Here is a 15,667-nt window from a genome sequence, read left to right as displayed (position 1 = left end):
CGTCAGATGGTAGCTCGTTCCACACTCTCACCACTCTCTGAGTGAAGAAGTTCCCCCTAATGTTCCCCCTAAACCTTTCCCCTTTCACCCTAAAGCCATGTCCTCTCGTGTTTATCTCTCCTAATCTAAGTGGAAAGAGCCTACTCGCATTTACTCTGTCTATACGCCTCATAATTTTGTAAACTTCTATCAAATCTCCCCTCATCACTCTTGATACTTTTACGAGGGGGGACAGCTTCTCCTTATCTACTCTGTCCAGCCCCTCATGATTTTGAACATCTCTATCAAATCTCCTCTTAGCTGCCTTCTCTCCAAGGAGAACAGTCCCAACCTCTCCAATCTATCCTCATAGCTGACGTTTCTCATCCCTGGAAACGTTCTTGTAAACCTCTTCTGTACTCTCTCCAATGTGTTCACGTCCTTCCTATAATGTGGCACCCAGAACTGTATACAATAGTCCAGCTGAGGTCTAACGAGTGTCTTATATAAATTCAGCATAACCTCCTTGCTTTTGTACTCTATGCCCCTATTAATAAATCCCAGGATACTATATGCTTTATTAACTGTGCTCACCACCTATCCTGCCACCTTCAATGATCTATGTACATATATACCCGAGTCTTTCTGCTTCTGCACCCCCTTCAAAATTTTACCCCTTATTTTATATCCGTCCATGTTCTTCCTACCAAAATGCATCACCTCACACTTCTCTGCATTGAACTTCATCTGCTACCTATCTGCCCGCTCCGCCAACTTATCTGTGTCCTTTTGAAGTTCTACACTGTCCTCCTTGCAGTTCACAACACTCCCAAGCTTCGTATCATCTGCAAACTTTGAAATTGTCCCCTGCACACCAAGATCTAGATCATTAATATATATCAGGAAAAGCAAGGGTCCCAATACCGACTCCTGGGGAACTCCACTACAAACCTTTCTCCAGCCTGAAAAGTATCCATTGACCATTACTCCCTGCTTCCTATTTTTCAGCCAATTTTGTATCCACTTTGCTACTGTTCCTTTTATTCCATGAGTAATAACTTATCTCACAAGTCTGTTGTGTGGAACAGTATCAAATGCCTTTTGAAAGTCCATGTACACCACATCAACAGCATCACCCTCATCGACCTTTTCTGTTACCTCTTCAAGAAACTCCAGCAAGTTAGTTAAACACAATTTCCCCTTTAGAAATCCATGCTGGCTCTTCTTTATCAACCTATATTTTGCCATGTGACTACTAATCTCGAAAAACTGTTTCTAGAATCTTGCCCACCACTGAAGTGAAACTGACTGGCCTGTAATTGCTGGGCTTATCCATACAACCTTTTTTGAACAATTCTCCAGTCCTCTGGCACCACCCCTGAGTCTAGGGAAGTTTGAAAAATTATGGCCAGTGCCCCAACAATTCTAGTCACTTCCTTCAGTACCCTTGGATACATCTCATCCGGTCCCTCTCTTCAGTACCAGTTTAAAGTACTGCCCCAGTTTAGATAGGAAAGAAAAACTCTTAAAACTCACCAACCAATCACCTATCTTCTCACTTAATTTAATACGCCTGGCTTCTTGTCTCTAGCTCCCCCTCTCAGATGACTTTGTTCTGTGGAAAAACCAGAACAGCAGCTCCTCCCTCACTGTCCCCATTTCCCTCACTTATCAAATTCGCAGGTATAAGCACCCTGTCTCACAGCAATCAGTCGAGTTATACCTTTACAGGAGGTTTAGCTGATGCAGGAAGCATTTATATTAGCTGAAAATCCAGATACCTGCTACCTCTAGCACGGAGCATGTTTATCACTGACTTTGACTGAAAGAAACTACAATTTACTGTTACAGTTAAGTTAGATGCTAAATGCAAGCTTTACTAGATTTTAGAAAATGATCAACACTTGAAATTCCCTCTCTTATCAAATTCCCAGAGCTAAGAATTCTGTTCCACAGTACTTTGTTCAGTTGGACCTTAATGCTACTACAGCTAGGGACCAAAGGCAATCGTTTGGCCTTCCTAATATTACATTGGAGAAAATTTATACTTGTCCAGTGCCATATGCTGGACAAGCAGTTATGGCAAATTAGAGATGGCAGAGGAATATGTATGCACAAGCATTTGCAATATAAATGCAGTAACAAATGTAATTTACTTTTTCATATCATGTTGTTAAAACTAATAAAGAATGACTTATTTTTCTGATCAATGGTGGAGGTGATGATGGTTGAAGCAAAGTAATGGAATAAACAATGAACAAAGACTTGGGGCATGAAAGAGAAAAACATAAGTTAAATGATTACTGTAGAGTAAGAAGCAGCAATGTTTTTGCCCTACATTTTTGTGAGATTTATTTTTACTCTTCATAGTAAGCAGTGTAATTTTCTGTCAGATGGACCATTGTCTCCCTGTTGTTATCCAGTGACAGTGTCAAGAACGCACAGTTAAGGCATATCATGGGCAATGTATAGAGGGGGGCATCTCTTAGCACCTGAATGGATTTTTGCATTTTTTTCTTAGCAGATCATTCTTGTGTGTCTGATGTGTATTGCTAAAAGGCTAGTCATGCACTGTGGACTTGCACTGAATGTAAAATTGTTGAATTTTGTTCAAGTTTATGGCTATTGGTGAGCTACCATGATATTGATGGTGGAAGATTCAACAGTGGTAATGGCATGGGGAGCTGATTCACTCTGCCCGTTGGCGATAGTCTTTGCTTGACATTTGTGCGGCACAAAAATAATTTTGCCGTTTATCAGTTCAAACCTCAATGTTATCCAAGTCATACTGCATGGGGGGCACAGGTTGCTTCATTATCTGAGTAATTGCACAGGAAATTAAACACCGCGATCATCAGTGTTTATCCCTACTTCTGAGCTTATGATGGATGGAAAGTCATTGATAAAGCAACTTGATTTTCCAATTAAGGTAGCTGGGCGTAGGACATTGCCCCGAGGAACTCCTACCCAGATGTCCTGGAGCTGAAATGACTGGCTTCCAACAACCACAATCATGCTTTGTGCTCAGTCTAACTCCAGCTAGTGGAGAAGTTCCCTCTGAACCCCATTGATTTAAAATTTGCAGGAGCTCCTTAGTTTCACATTGTATCAAATGCTGCCTTTATGTCAAACGGAGTCACCCTCACGTCACCTCTGGAATTCACTTTTTTTGTTCATGGGCTAAGACTGTAATGAGGTCTAGTCTGAGCAATCCACATGGAACGCAAACTAATATTAGTGGCACTTGATGGGACTGATGACACCTTCCATTACTTTGCTGATGGGCCAGTAATTGGCTGGATTGGATTTGTCCTGCGCTTTTTGTGGACTGGCAATACCTGGGTTATTTTCCACTTCAGGTATTGTAGTCATATTTAAAAGTCTGGCTAGAGGCCTGGTTAGTCCCGGAACACATGTCTTCAGCGCTGCAGCTGGGGCCATTGTTGGGGCCCGCAGACTTTGCCATATCCAATTTACTCAGCTTTTTCTTAATAACATGTGCACTGAAGTGAATTGACTGGAGACAGGCTTCTGTGATGGTGGGGATCTCAGAACTAGGCCGAGATAGGCCACCCAGTCACAATTTCAGGCTAAAGCAAACGCTTTCGCCTTTTTTTTCTCCTGTGCAGTTCACCTCTCCCAAATGTTTTAGCCTTGCCTTTTGCGCACTCACCCTAGATTGTGCCATAATTGAGGGTGGGAATGTTCCTGGGCCCTCTTCCTCTGCTTTCTGTTTAACTGTCCTCCTCCATTCATGAGGGAGGAGCTCCAATGGAATAGCCCCAAGCATTTAAATTGAGTTTGTTAGACTACTAAGTAAATTTCTTAGTTTCACCTGCTGCCTTAATTTAGAGAGAAAAAAGACAGCAGTACCACTCCTCGACCAGTCACCTACCTACTGTTCATTCATTCAAGGGATGTGGGCATCACTGGCTAGGCCAGCATTTATTGTCCATCCCTTATTGCTCTTGAGAAGATGGTGGTGAGCTGCCTTCTTGAACCGCTGCAGTCCATGTGGTGTGGGTACACCCACAGTGCTGTTAGGGAGGGAGTTCCAGGATTTTGGCCCAGGGACAGTGATGGAATGGCGATATATTTCCAAATCAGGTTGGTGAGTGGCTTGGAGGGGAACTTCCAGGTGGTGGTGTTCCCATGTATCTGCTGCCTTTGTCCTTCCAGATGGTAGTGGTCGTGGGTTTGGAAGGTGCTGTCTAAGGAGCCTTGGTGAGTTCTTGCACTGCATCTTGTAGTTGGTACACACTGCATCTTGTAGTTGGTACACACTGCTGCTAGTGTGTGTCAGTGGTGGAGGAGTGAATGTTTGTGGATGGGGTACCAATCAAGTGGGCTGCTTTGTCCTGGATGGCGTCAAGCTTCTTGAGTGTTGTTGGAGCTGCACTCATCCAGGCAAGTGGGGAGTATTCCAGCACACTCCTCATTTGTGCCTTGTAGATGGTGGGCAGGTTTTGGGGAGTCAGGAGGTGAGTTACTCGCGGCAGGATTCCAAGACATTAATCTGCTCTTGTAGCCATAGTATTTATATAGCTAGTCCAGTTCAGTTTCTGGTCAACGGTAAAACCCAGGATGTTGATAATGGGGGATTCAGCGATGGTGATGCCATTGAACATCAAGGGCGATGATTGGATTCTTCCCTGTTGGAGATGGTTATTGCCTGGTACTTGTGAGGCGCGAATGTTACTCGCCACTTGTCAGCCCAAGCCTGGACATTGTCCAGGTCTTGCTGCACTTGGACATGGACTTCTTCAGTATCTGAGGAGTCGCGAATGTTGCTGAACATTGTGCAATCATCAGCGAACATCCCCAATTCTGACCTTCTGATGGGAGGAAGGTCATTGATGAAGCAGCTAAAGATGGTTGGGCCGAGTTCACTGCCCTGAGGAATTCCTGCAGTGATGTCCTGGAGCTGAGAATACTGACCTCCAACAACTACAGCCATCTTCATGCGACATCACTCCTTGACTTTTTTTTTGTTTTAGAGTTTACTGAATATACACTGACACCTCTGCACAGCAGAGTAGCAGCAACTAGAGGTGAACTGCACAGGAGAAAACAATCTCAGTGACTTCATAGCACAAGGAGAGGCAGTGGTGAGCCAGGCCTGAGTGGAGACGACAAGAGCGGAGGCGAGGGGAGCATAAATAGTATGGCAGAGAAAACTTAGGCCAGACCTGAAAGAGGGGCCATGTACAGCAAAACAAAAAAATAAAGAATGCCTTCACTGGACAGGTGATTGGCTGGTCAGTGGTCATGTTTTTTTTATTAGGGCGCTGGGTGAAGTTAAGAATTCTGCTCCGTCTAATAAATAGAGGACGGCAGGGCACCTCAGCCACGTTGATACATGTCCTGCGCCATGCGAAAACGCCAGAATGCTTCTCTTGCCATGTACAGGAAATGTCATCATCAGTTGGAGGACCTCGAGCTCCACATTTCAGAACTTGGGGCATCAACAGCCATCACTGCAGTGCATCCGTGAAGCTGAGTGTTACCTAGATAGCATGTTTCAAGAGGCCAGGGCCCTGCACAGAGTGCAGGCATAGAGGGGGAATGGGTGACCACCAGACACAAGGATGACCAAGCAGGCAGTGCAGGAATCCCCTGAGTGCACCTCGCGCTCTTCCCGGTATTCTGTTTGGAATACTGGTGAGGGGGGATGGTTCTCTGGGGAGTCCAGCCTGAGCCAGTTCCGCAGCACCATGGGCGGTTCAGCTATGTAGAGCAGGGAGGAAAAAAGTCAGAAAAACAATAGTATTAGGAGATTCAATAGTTAGGAGAACAGACAGATGTTTCAGCAGCTGCACATGTGCTTCCGGGATGGTATGTTGCCTCCTGGTGCCAGGGCTAAGCATGTCACTGGCTGCAAAACATTCTGAGGAGGGAGGGTAAACAGCAAGAGATTGTGGCCTATACTGGTACGAATAACAATATTCAAGAATAGATTATATATGTGAATGAGCAAAAAGGGATTGAAAAGAGATTTGGGAATGAGTTGGGAATATGTGGTTAGATCTAATTTGTTTTGTTTCATTACATAACTGGGTCTGAGGCGCCACCTAGTGGTATCTCAAAATGATATCTTTTTTCCCCAACGACCTGAAGCTAAATTTCTGTACATCGCTACATAGCAGCTATAGATACAGTAGACGAGGAGGCCATCGGCCCATTGTGCCTGTGCTTCCACTGCACCCTCCACCCACTCAGTTCTCCTAACTATTGAATCTCCTAATACTTTTGTTTTTCTGACTTTTTTCCTCCCTGCTCTACATAGCTGAACCGCCCATGGTGCTGCGGAACTGGCTCAGGCTGGACTCCCCAGAGAACCATCCCCCTCACTGGTAATTCCAAACAGAATGGAGAGCTGTGACTAGTGGAGTTCCGCAGGGATCAGTGCTGGGACCTTTGCTGTTTGTAGTATACGTAAATGATTTGGAGGAAAACGTAACTGGGCTAATTAGTAAGTTTGCAGACGACACTAAGGTTGGAGGAGTTGCAGATAGTGAAGAGGATTGTCAAAGGATACAACGGGATATCGATCGGTTGGAGACTTGGGCGGAGAAATGGCAGATGGAGTTTAATCCGGACAAATGCAAGGTAATGCATTTTGGAAGGTCTAATACAGGCAGAAATTATACAGTAAATGGCAGAACCCTTAAGTGCATTGACGGGCAGAGGGATCTGGGTGTACAGGTCCACAGGTCGCTGAAAGTGGCAACGCAGATGGATAAGGTAGTCAGGAAGGCATATGGCATGCTTGCCTTCATTGGCAGGGGTATTGAGTATAAAAGCTGGGAAGAACCTTGTTTAGGCCACACTTGGAATATTGCGTGCAATTCTGGTCGCCACATTACCAGAAGGATATGGAGGCATTGGAGAGGGTGCAGAGGAGGTTTACCAGGATGCTGCCTGGTCTGGAGGTTATTAGCTATGAGGAGAGGTTGGAGAAACTCGGATTGTTCTCAATAAAGCGACGGAGATTGAGGGGCGACTTGATAGAAGTTTACAAAATTATGAGTGGCATGGACAGAGTAGATAATCAGAAGCTTTTTCCCACGGTGGAAGAGTCAATTACTAGGGGACATAGATTTAAGGTGAGAGGAGAAAACTATAGCGGAGATGTGCGGGGCAAGTTTTTTATACAGAGGGTAGTGAGTGTCTGGAATTCGCTGCCAGAGGAGGTGGTAAAAGCAGGTACGATAGTGGTGTTTAAGAGGCAGCTTGACAAATACGTGAATAGGATGGGAATAGAGGGATATGGACCCCGGAAGTGCAAAATGTTTTAGTTGACGGGCAATATGATCGGTGCAGGCTTGGAGGGCCGAGAGGCCTGTTCCTGTGCTTTTCTTTGTTCTTTGTTCACTCCCATGGATTTAAATTTAAAATGAAGTTTGGGATTGGAACACTGAGTCAGAAGCGACTGTGCTAGCCTGGGCTCCTTGTCATCTTTTTGTAATCAGCCATTCATTTTTGGAGTATGCGGGAATATGATTGTATGACAATAAATTCTACCTATAATAGGCTAAAGTGGTGAACTTACAATTAAGTATTCGGCAAGCAGCATAACTGCTGCTTACTCCACCTTGCAGATTTTTGTGTATTACCAGGCTTTTGGTTTTTTGTATGGTTTTTGGGTCCTGCGTTACTACCACTCATTTTATTGAGAATTTAATTCTCCATCTGACTTCTGCAGTCTTTTGCTGTGAACCCTTTATTGCGTGGTAGTTGATAATCCATCTTGCCACTGCATTCCTGGCAACCAGCCTTTGGCTTTGGGAACAGCAACTCTCTTCCAAATATCATGCTCCCATAAATCCCTGACACCCTACCTCCACTGTATTTATGTCACATTTTCAACCCTGCATCTCTGCACTTAGCACTGACTTTACATGCCTCAGCAGCTTTCTTGCAGATGCTTTCTGTAATATTGAAACTACAAGCCATCATGTGCATACTGTCCCGCTGTTGTGACTACCATTATCCACTTTCAGATGTGCGCTAATTAGCTGCACTGAAAAGTATTCTTGGGTCTGAAACATATGCTGCCCCTTTCCAATCTTTGTGCCCAACACCTGAGTTTTTCTTCCTTTTGATACTCCTCATCTGGGATCTCTCTTCACAAACTTGATTTTTGCCAGCCCATTTTGATGACCATCTTTTAATAGCTTCTGCACTGCATCTTTAGCAAGGACCAGTGTCTGTCTGATTGTGGTCTCATTGCATATCTCAGGGGTCCGCAACCTATGATTGTGAAACCATGTGCAGCTCTTTAACATCTCATTTACAGCTCTCAACTTTTTCCAGTTGGATTGCAGTAACATGAAAAAAGTCCTAAAAAAAAATGTGAAGATAAGTAAGGGCCATGTTTTTATGTGGGGATAAAATGCTAATCATTATGCTGAACTTAACCGTTTCAAATGATTTCACAGAATCACAGAATCTCACAGTGCAGAAGAGGCCCTTCGGCCCATCGAGTCTGCACCGACAGGTGAGAAACACCTGATCTACCTACCTAATCCCATTTACCAGCACTTGGCCCATACCCTTGAATGTTATGACATGCCAAGTGCCCATCCAGGTACGATATGAGGCAACCTGCCTCCACCACCCCCCTCAGGCAGCGCATTCCAGACCGTCACCACCCTCTGAGTAAAAAAGTTTTTCCTCGCATCCTCCCTAAACCTCCTGCCCCTCACCTTGAACTTGTGTCCCCTCGTGACTGACCCTTCAACTAAAGAAAACAGTTGCTCCCTATCCACCCTGTCCATGCCCCTCATAATCTTGTACACCTCGATCAGGTCGCCCCTCAGTCTTCTCTGCTCCGACGAAAACAACCTAAGTCTATCCAACCTCTCTTCATAACTTCAATGTTTCATCCCAGGCAACATCCTGGTGAATCTCCTCTGCACCCCCTCCAGTGCAATCACATCCTTCCTATAATACGGCGACCAGAACTGCACACAGTACTCCAGCTGTGGCCTCACCAAGGTTCTATACAACTCCAACATGATCTCCCTACTTTTGTAATCTATGCCTTGATTGATAAAGGTAAGTTTTTTGTTTAACAAAAAAGCATCATCACGCTCTAAGTAAACCTGTTCAAGTGTTACAGCTGCACCATGGTTATAGATAATGCCTTTGATTCGAGGAACAGGTTTTATGGTTATGATCATTATTGTTTCTATTGTAGCTGAGAAGATATATTATTCTGAATTTGCTATCAGCAGTTTTTTTTAATCACGAAGAGCAACAGCCAACAAAATTGTCTTTATTCTACACATCTTAAATTAAAGTTTGATTTAAAGATGACTCTACTGACAAAATCTGCGACTCCCAATAGTTTTTATTTTATGTAACTATTTTTACAAAGACTCTTCAGATTAAAAAGGCTTCTGACCCTTGGCATGTCTCAACAGAGCAATTCAGAGCTAATGAGAATTGTTCCAAAATAGCTGCTCTTTGCACACTCTACTAACATGCTTCTTGGTAAGTTCTTCCTTCTTAAACTACCATAGACGTTCTTCCAAAAAAAAAAATCTGACTTGAGCACATGACCACTTCTGGTTTTGTTCCAAAATTTACAATTCTCCACGTTTTAATTTTGCTGTAAAATAGTGAAGCTGCCAGTGCTCATAGTTATTGAAGTGCTATTTAGACAGCAACTTCCAGTGACAGCACATACGTAATTAAATGTGGAAATGAAGAAGTTGCTGTCTGAGATGCTCTGCTGTCCCAGAAGCTGTGCTGTAAAGGTATTTTGCAAAGGGACTTTGCATTGTGATATGTGGAACATTCGAACGTTGTGGTATTTAACTGATATATACCTACAAAACTCAGCAGAAATATCAGGGCTGTCCATTTTGGCCTAAGTAAATTTCTAACACATGCTAAATGTTGATTACTGCCAGTCAACCTCTGTGGTGTTGAAAATTAACTTTTATGAATATACAGTTCCATTCTTGCAAATTTTAATTACTGTTGGAGGTTTTCAAAAATATTTTGACTTTCTCTTGCTGTCTCTCATACATACCTTCTCTCTTCAATTCAATCTTTTTTTTCCCTCTTTATCTTGCTTTTTGTATCTGATTTGGCAATGGATTTAATATTCTAACTAACACTTCTTGACTCAGTTTACATAATCCTCGTACTCCAATCCTGTGGATCATTCTGGTTACTCTCTTGTATTTCTTTTCAAAAGATGAATCATTTTTTATTCGTTCATGGAATTTGGTGTAGATGGCAAGGCCAGCATTTCTTGCCCCATCCCTAGGTGCCTTTGAGAAGCTGATGGTGAACCTTCTCTTGAGTCGCTGAATTCATGTGGCATGGGTACACTGCTGTTTGGGAGAAAGTTCCAGGATTTTCACCTGATGACAGTGAAGGAACAATGACATTTTTCCCAATATGTAAGGCGTGTGACTTGGAGGGAACTGTTGTTCCTTTTTTTGTATCTATGACATCCAGAACTGCGCACCTTAATCTAGGGACCAATAATTTATAAAATGGCAGGATTATCTCATGACTTCAGACCAATGTTAACCTTTTAAGTACAACACAAGATCTCAATTTATTGTGTATGGACATTGTGTCTCTTTCATTTCTGTGCATATTATATTCTTTAAGTAATATTCTCCTTCTAGTCCCCCATGTGAAACACTTGGTATTTTGCTGCACTGAACTTCATCTGCCATTGAAGTAATTACAAAATATATTCAAATCCTTCTGTAGCTTACTCCTGTTCAGCTTTAGAATTCTCCATCTTCATTAGTTTTGTATCACTTGCAAATTTAGCTAATGTACTTGTGACTCCTAGCTCCAAACCATTTATGAAGATGCCCCAAAATAGACTGTCCTTCCAGGCAGATGACAATCCCTGGACCTCTTATCCTCATAGTTTCAATTGTCAACCAAATAAGAATCCATTGGAAAATACTTACACTGATTCCTGCTTTCCTTATTTTCAGCACCAACCTTTCCAGAGGAACAATACCAAAACCTGGTGTTGAAATCCAAGTACACCATATCCGTAATCTCAAAGGAAACCAGTAAATTAGATTGACAAGATCTTGCCTTTATTGGATCTGTTTGATGACTTATTTCTATCCAGCTCCTCCATGATTTTACCTTATACCGATTTCGAAAACTTTGCCTCCAATGGCGTAAAACTCATTGATCTGTAGTTTTGAGTATTGCTACCTTTATAGGATAAACATCTGCTTTTCTCCAGCCCCCAGGCACTGCTCTGGTATTTGGCCATTTCTGGAAGATTTGTGCCCAAGTTCCTGCAATTTCCTTCCTTACTTCCACAAAGACTTAGGATATACATCATTCCAATAGTTCAAATCAATTAGACTTCAAAGAACGGCAAGCATGCAATGCCTTTATCAGGCCTCTCGATTTTGAGCTCTGTTCTAAACAGGCACTCTTGTTCCTGATGTATCTTTTCTTTGACTTCTGCTGGTTTGAAGTACAAAACAGACAGTGGATCAGTCCATTTTAATCCCTTCCTAATGAAGTTAACACTTTTCGTTAATTAAACAACAAGGCAAATAACATTACAGATTGCCCTGAACAGTAGTCCTCTGAATATAATTGCACCTGAGTTCATATCATACCAGGCTTACCTAATTTTGAATTTTACACCTTTTCTGCATTCTGTAGCTTGGGTTTTATTTCCCATCACCTTCCCCATGGGAAGTAGATGGAAATTTTCCCTTGCTTTTGGTGAGATTGAGGCTTACGTTTTTGAGTGAATGTTTGTTAATTTCTGTGTAATGTATTCATGCTTTTGACATAGAAATAAATGATGGACTGCTAGTTGTTGGCGATGCAAAATTTGGTGCTTAATTTTCTCTAATGTCCAGATTATTTGTCAGCATAGGCTTTCTTTTTCATTGCTCTATTGGTTGATGTGTCATATAAGTGAGTTGGAAAAAGGTAACCCACCTAAGCTTCCTACCAAATAATTCAGGTGAACCTGTGACTTCATGGAGTGTTATTATACATTTGTGAAGGGATTTAGCAAGTCCGAGTTTCCATGAGCTTTCATCGATAGATGCAGTGACCATAGACTCCTGCAGTATTTTCAAAAAAATTATTAACTTTTATGTTGCTCTGGACCAATGAAGAGCGATTTTCCAAGTGGGAGCCCCAAATAATTTTTGAAATCCTTGGTTGCTGCTGTTGAGGGTTAACTCCAATGAGGGTTAACTCCAATGAGTTACACCTTCTAAAATAGGAGGGTATTTTGTCTAACTGAACAAATTTCTTGCTATTTTAGTTTTAAGGTAATTGGCAGAAATGGCAGAGGTGAGGTGAGAATTTTATTTTATGCTACAACACAGGACCTACAATGCACTGCCGGAAAGAGTGGTAGAAGCAGATTGTGTAGTAACTTTCAAAAGGAAATTGTTTAAAGAATTGAAGGAAGGAAAATTGCAAGGCTATGGGAAAGAGCAGGAGGATGCAACAAATTTGATAGCTGTTTCACAGAGCTGACACAGACATGATGGGCCAAATGTCACCCCTTCTGTTTAAGGTTCCATGATTGTCCTAGAGCTGGATCAGTTAAAAGTCGGAAATTCTCTTGAAACCATACTTGTTCACAGAGTAATTTTTCCATGGGTTTTAGCACAGCTTCATGGCATTCACATGTCACGGTTGGGAACTGAGTAAACCTTGTGCTTTGCCAAACTGCCTGATATGACAGTAAATTAGCAGACTTTGAAATCCAACCCCAGAGCATTGGCACAAAGGCCTGCGTTGCTTGGACTTGACATTGATGTCAGATTGTTCATTAGCCAGTTCTGGTGACCTGAATTGAACATGGAAGGGTGGGATCCATTTTGATCTTTTGCTGATTTTCCAATCCGCACAATGTTGCTTTTCTGCACTGCAAGTTGTTAGAGGCTCTCCTTTCCACTTGCTCGATGCTGGAGTTGCCAGCTTCCTGAATTGGTTGTCTTCCTTAGAGAAGATTAACTGGGGATTTTATAGTTGTTCCACATCATGTGAAGGGTTCGATTAAGCCAATAAGGAGAAACTCTTTCCAGTAGTAGAAGTGCCGATAACAAGAGGAAAAAATTGGTTGAAGAACCCAAGACCTGACGAGGAGAAATGCTGCAAGGTGTAACAATTTGAAATGCACTGCATGAAGAGGTGATAGGAGAATTAATAATAACTTTCAAAAGAGAATTGGGTAAGTACTTGAACAGGAAAAATTTGCAGAGCAATGGACAAAGGGCAGAAAAATAGGACTAATGGAATATTTTTTTTCAAAGAACCTGCACTGACACACAATGGAATGGTCTCCTTCTGTGCTGTATCAGTCTATGTTTCTAGTTTAGCCATATAGTATCTCTTTTTTTTGACTTTACTTCAAAGATTCCACCTCATTCACTCGACTGCGTGAATTTTCTCTAAAGCATCACTTTCTTTTGCTTATAAATTCCATTGTCCTTTGCTTTCTGTTGTAGCAACTTTCACTGTCGTGCATTTCCCACTTCAGTTGACCTTTAATTAGTTGGCTATTCATCATTGTCTAAGCGCCATGCCAAGTGGCATAGGCAATCTGGTCTTCCAAACTTTCAGATCATGGCAACAGTAGATGGCCTCATTGTTGTGAGTCCTGGTTAAGCCAGCCTTTAATGTTGTCTAGCTGCATCCTTCACTGTTGGCCTCTTGCTTTTCTTCCATTTATGGAAGTCTTTAACAAGTGAAGTGTTGACACGAGTGGTGCTGTCCCCATTCATGCTGTTGTCTTGATACAAATTGTTTGTGCTGACCATATTTGACTCGGGATTGGGTGGGGGGGGAAAGGAAATTATGAAGTGGTTTGCCAATGCCTACCTCTTGTGTTTGAAGTCAACACAAACCTCCTTCGCAGAGGATCCCCCGCCTGGCAACAGTCAGCCGTTGTCCTCCAAGGTCACAGCTCCTCCACCTTCACTCCCGTAGAATCCGCCGAATGCTCCATTGGACATCACTCCTAACCCTGAGTATTTGGACCTTGCCAGGTCCTAACAGCTGGGCCAGCTAGACCTGGGGCTCACAAGTTGGCCATTAGCAGGGATATAGAAAAGATGATTTCTGCTCTATTTCAGCAGTTTGTTCACATGAAGGTCTGCATACCTGGTGTTCAAAGTTTGAGCATTGTCTGTATTTTGATGCCACCTTAGAGTGCTGGTACATTGAAAAGTATTTTGTTTCCCACATGGGATGCATGAGGTGCCTCTAGTCAGGCATGTCGCTTATCTTTTTCTGTGTGAACAATGTCCTCCATAAGGTATGTGCTTCTGGATGTTTTCCAAAATCATTCTCTGCCCCTTTGTGCTCTTCTAGTTTCACATTTGTATGCTGATCTACTAAATAGGTACACTGATCAATCTTGTCTTTTATTTTCTATATTTTCTACATGATGGAAAGTATCACAGCTTCAGCTTCGACTGCAGTGTGGAAACTATAATACTTTTCCTATAGAAAATGAAGTCTGAGGACATGTAACTTTGGATATTTGAAATGCCTTGCTCAAATAACTTTGAGACAACATAAACCTGACTAGTTCCTGTTTATCAGCATTAGTCTGCCCTTCAACCTCTTAGGCAACATCCCCTTTCCTGTTGTCTGTAGTCGATCATTTGAGTCAGCCGTAGTGTTAGATACAAAACATGGAGTGGACTCTAGTTCCTAACAATGGATTGATTGAAAATGGTTAATAGTTTATTTAGTTTATTAAGTTGGAACCTATGCTGAAAAAAATATTTCGAAGAGTTATCTGGTTGATTAGCACAATGGACCACAGTTAAAATGGCAGTGGCTGTATAATTTAACTGTCAAACCCCCGCCACCAAACAATATTTACCAAAGATACCAAACAAACATTTGTTAGAACAAATATTTGCATTTTTTAAACCACAAACTGCTTGATTTTTAATTTGCTCTAAGAAAGATGTTAGTTCAGAAAATTCACGTCTTGTCATGTGTGCTCTGCTTAAAGGCAGGTCCTTGGCTCATTGTCTGCTAATGCTTCACCCTCAACCATTTTGGCAGTTTTTGTCAGTGGTGGTTTGTCATTGCCTTTCAGTCTCTGGGGCAGGATGAGGAGCTAAGTCCCAAGTCTACCTCAGATGGAATGGGAATCAAACATGTGCTGTTAGAGTTATTCTGAACCACATGCTAGCGATCTAGCCAACTGGCCTCCAGAAAAGTTAACTGCTATGAAATTATACTAACCAGCAGAAACTTTTTCACTGGAATGTGCTGCCTGAGAGTGTAGTGGAGGCAGGTTCATTCGAGACATTCAAATTGGAATTGGACCTGCAAAGGTAAAATGTGTAGGCTCACGGGGTAAAGGCAGGGGAGTGGTACGGGGTCAGTTGCTCCTGCAGAGGGGCCTGCGTGGACATGATAAGCCAAATAGCCTCCTTTTGCGCTGCAACCATTCTATGATTCTATTTTACAGCTTTCTGTCCACTAATCCAGCATCTCCAAATTCCTTCTGAAAGTTTGTGCATTGGTTCTCATCATCTGTCACTAATCCAATTTTGTTGTTGTTTAGAAATTGTTCAAAGTTTCTCCTTGTCCCAGACAGAACCATTGCTGCAAGGATGAATGTAGAAGGGCCAGCAACACTACGTTGGGAATTCAAATATCCCAGGCTTTAAGCTGGCCCATAAGC

At 42.4% G+C, this 15,667-nt stretch overlaps 1 protein-coding gene across 10 annotated transcripts in view; it reads left to right on the top strand.

The window, feature by feature from the left end:
• Window positions 1-15,667, top strand: part of nedd4l (NEDD4 like E3 ubiquitin protein ligase) — a 426,083-nt gene that overhangs the window by 288,509 nt on the left and 121,907 nt on the right. The window contains exon 4 of one of the 10 annotated variants that reach the window (XM_078552004.1): window positions 8,421-8,479. The exons of the other annotated variants lie outside the window; for them this stretch is intronic. The gene's annotated coding sequence lies outside the window, so the exon portion shown is untranslated. The remainder of the gene's footprint in view (window positions 1-8,420; window positions 8,480-15,667) is intronic. 10 annotated transcript variants of the gene reach the window in all.

The sequence above is a fragment of the Cetorhinus maximus genome, chromosome 1, assembly GCF_964194155.1.
Source record: "Cetorhinus maximus chromosome 1, sCetMax3.hap1.1, whole genome shotgun sequence".
NCBI classification, from domain to species: domain Eukaryota; kingdom Metazoa; phylum Chordata; class Chondrichthyes; order Lamniformes; family Cetorhinidae; genus Cetorhinus; species Cetorhinus maximus.
Note: the sequence above shows the minus strand (reverse complement) of the source record. Positions and strands in the feature narration are given on the sequence as shown.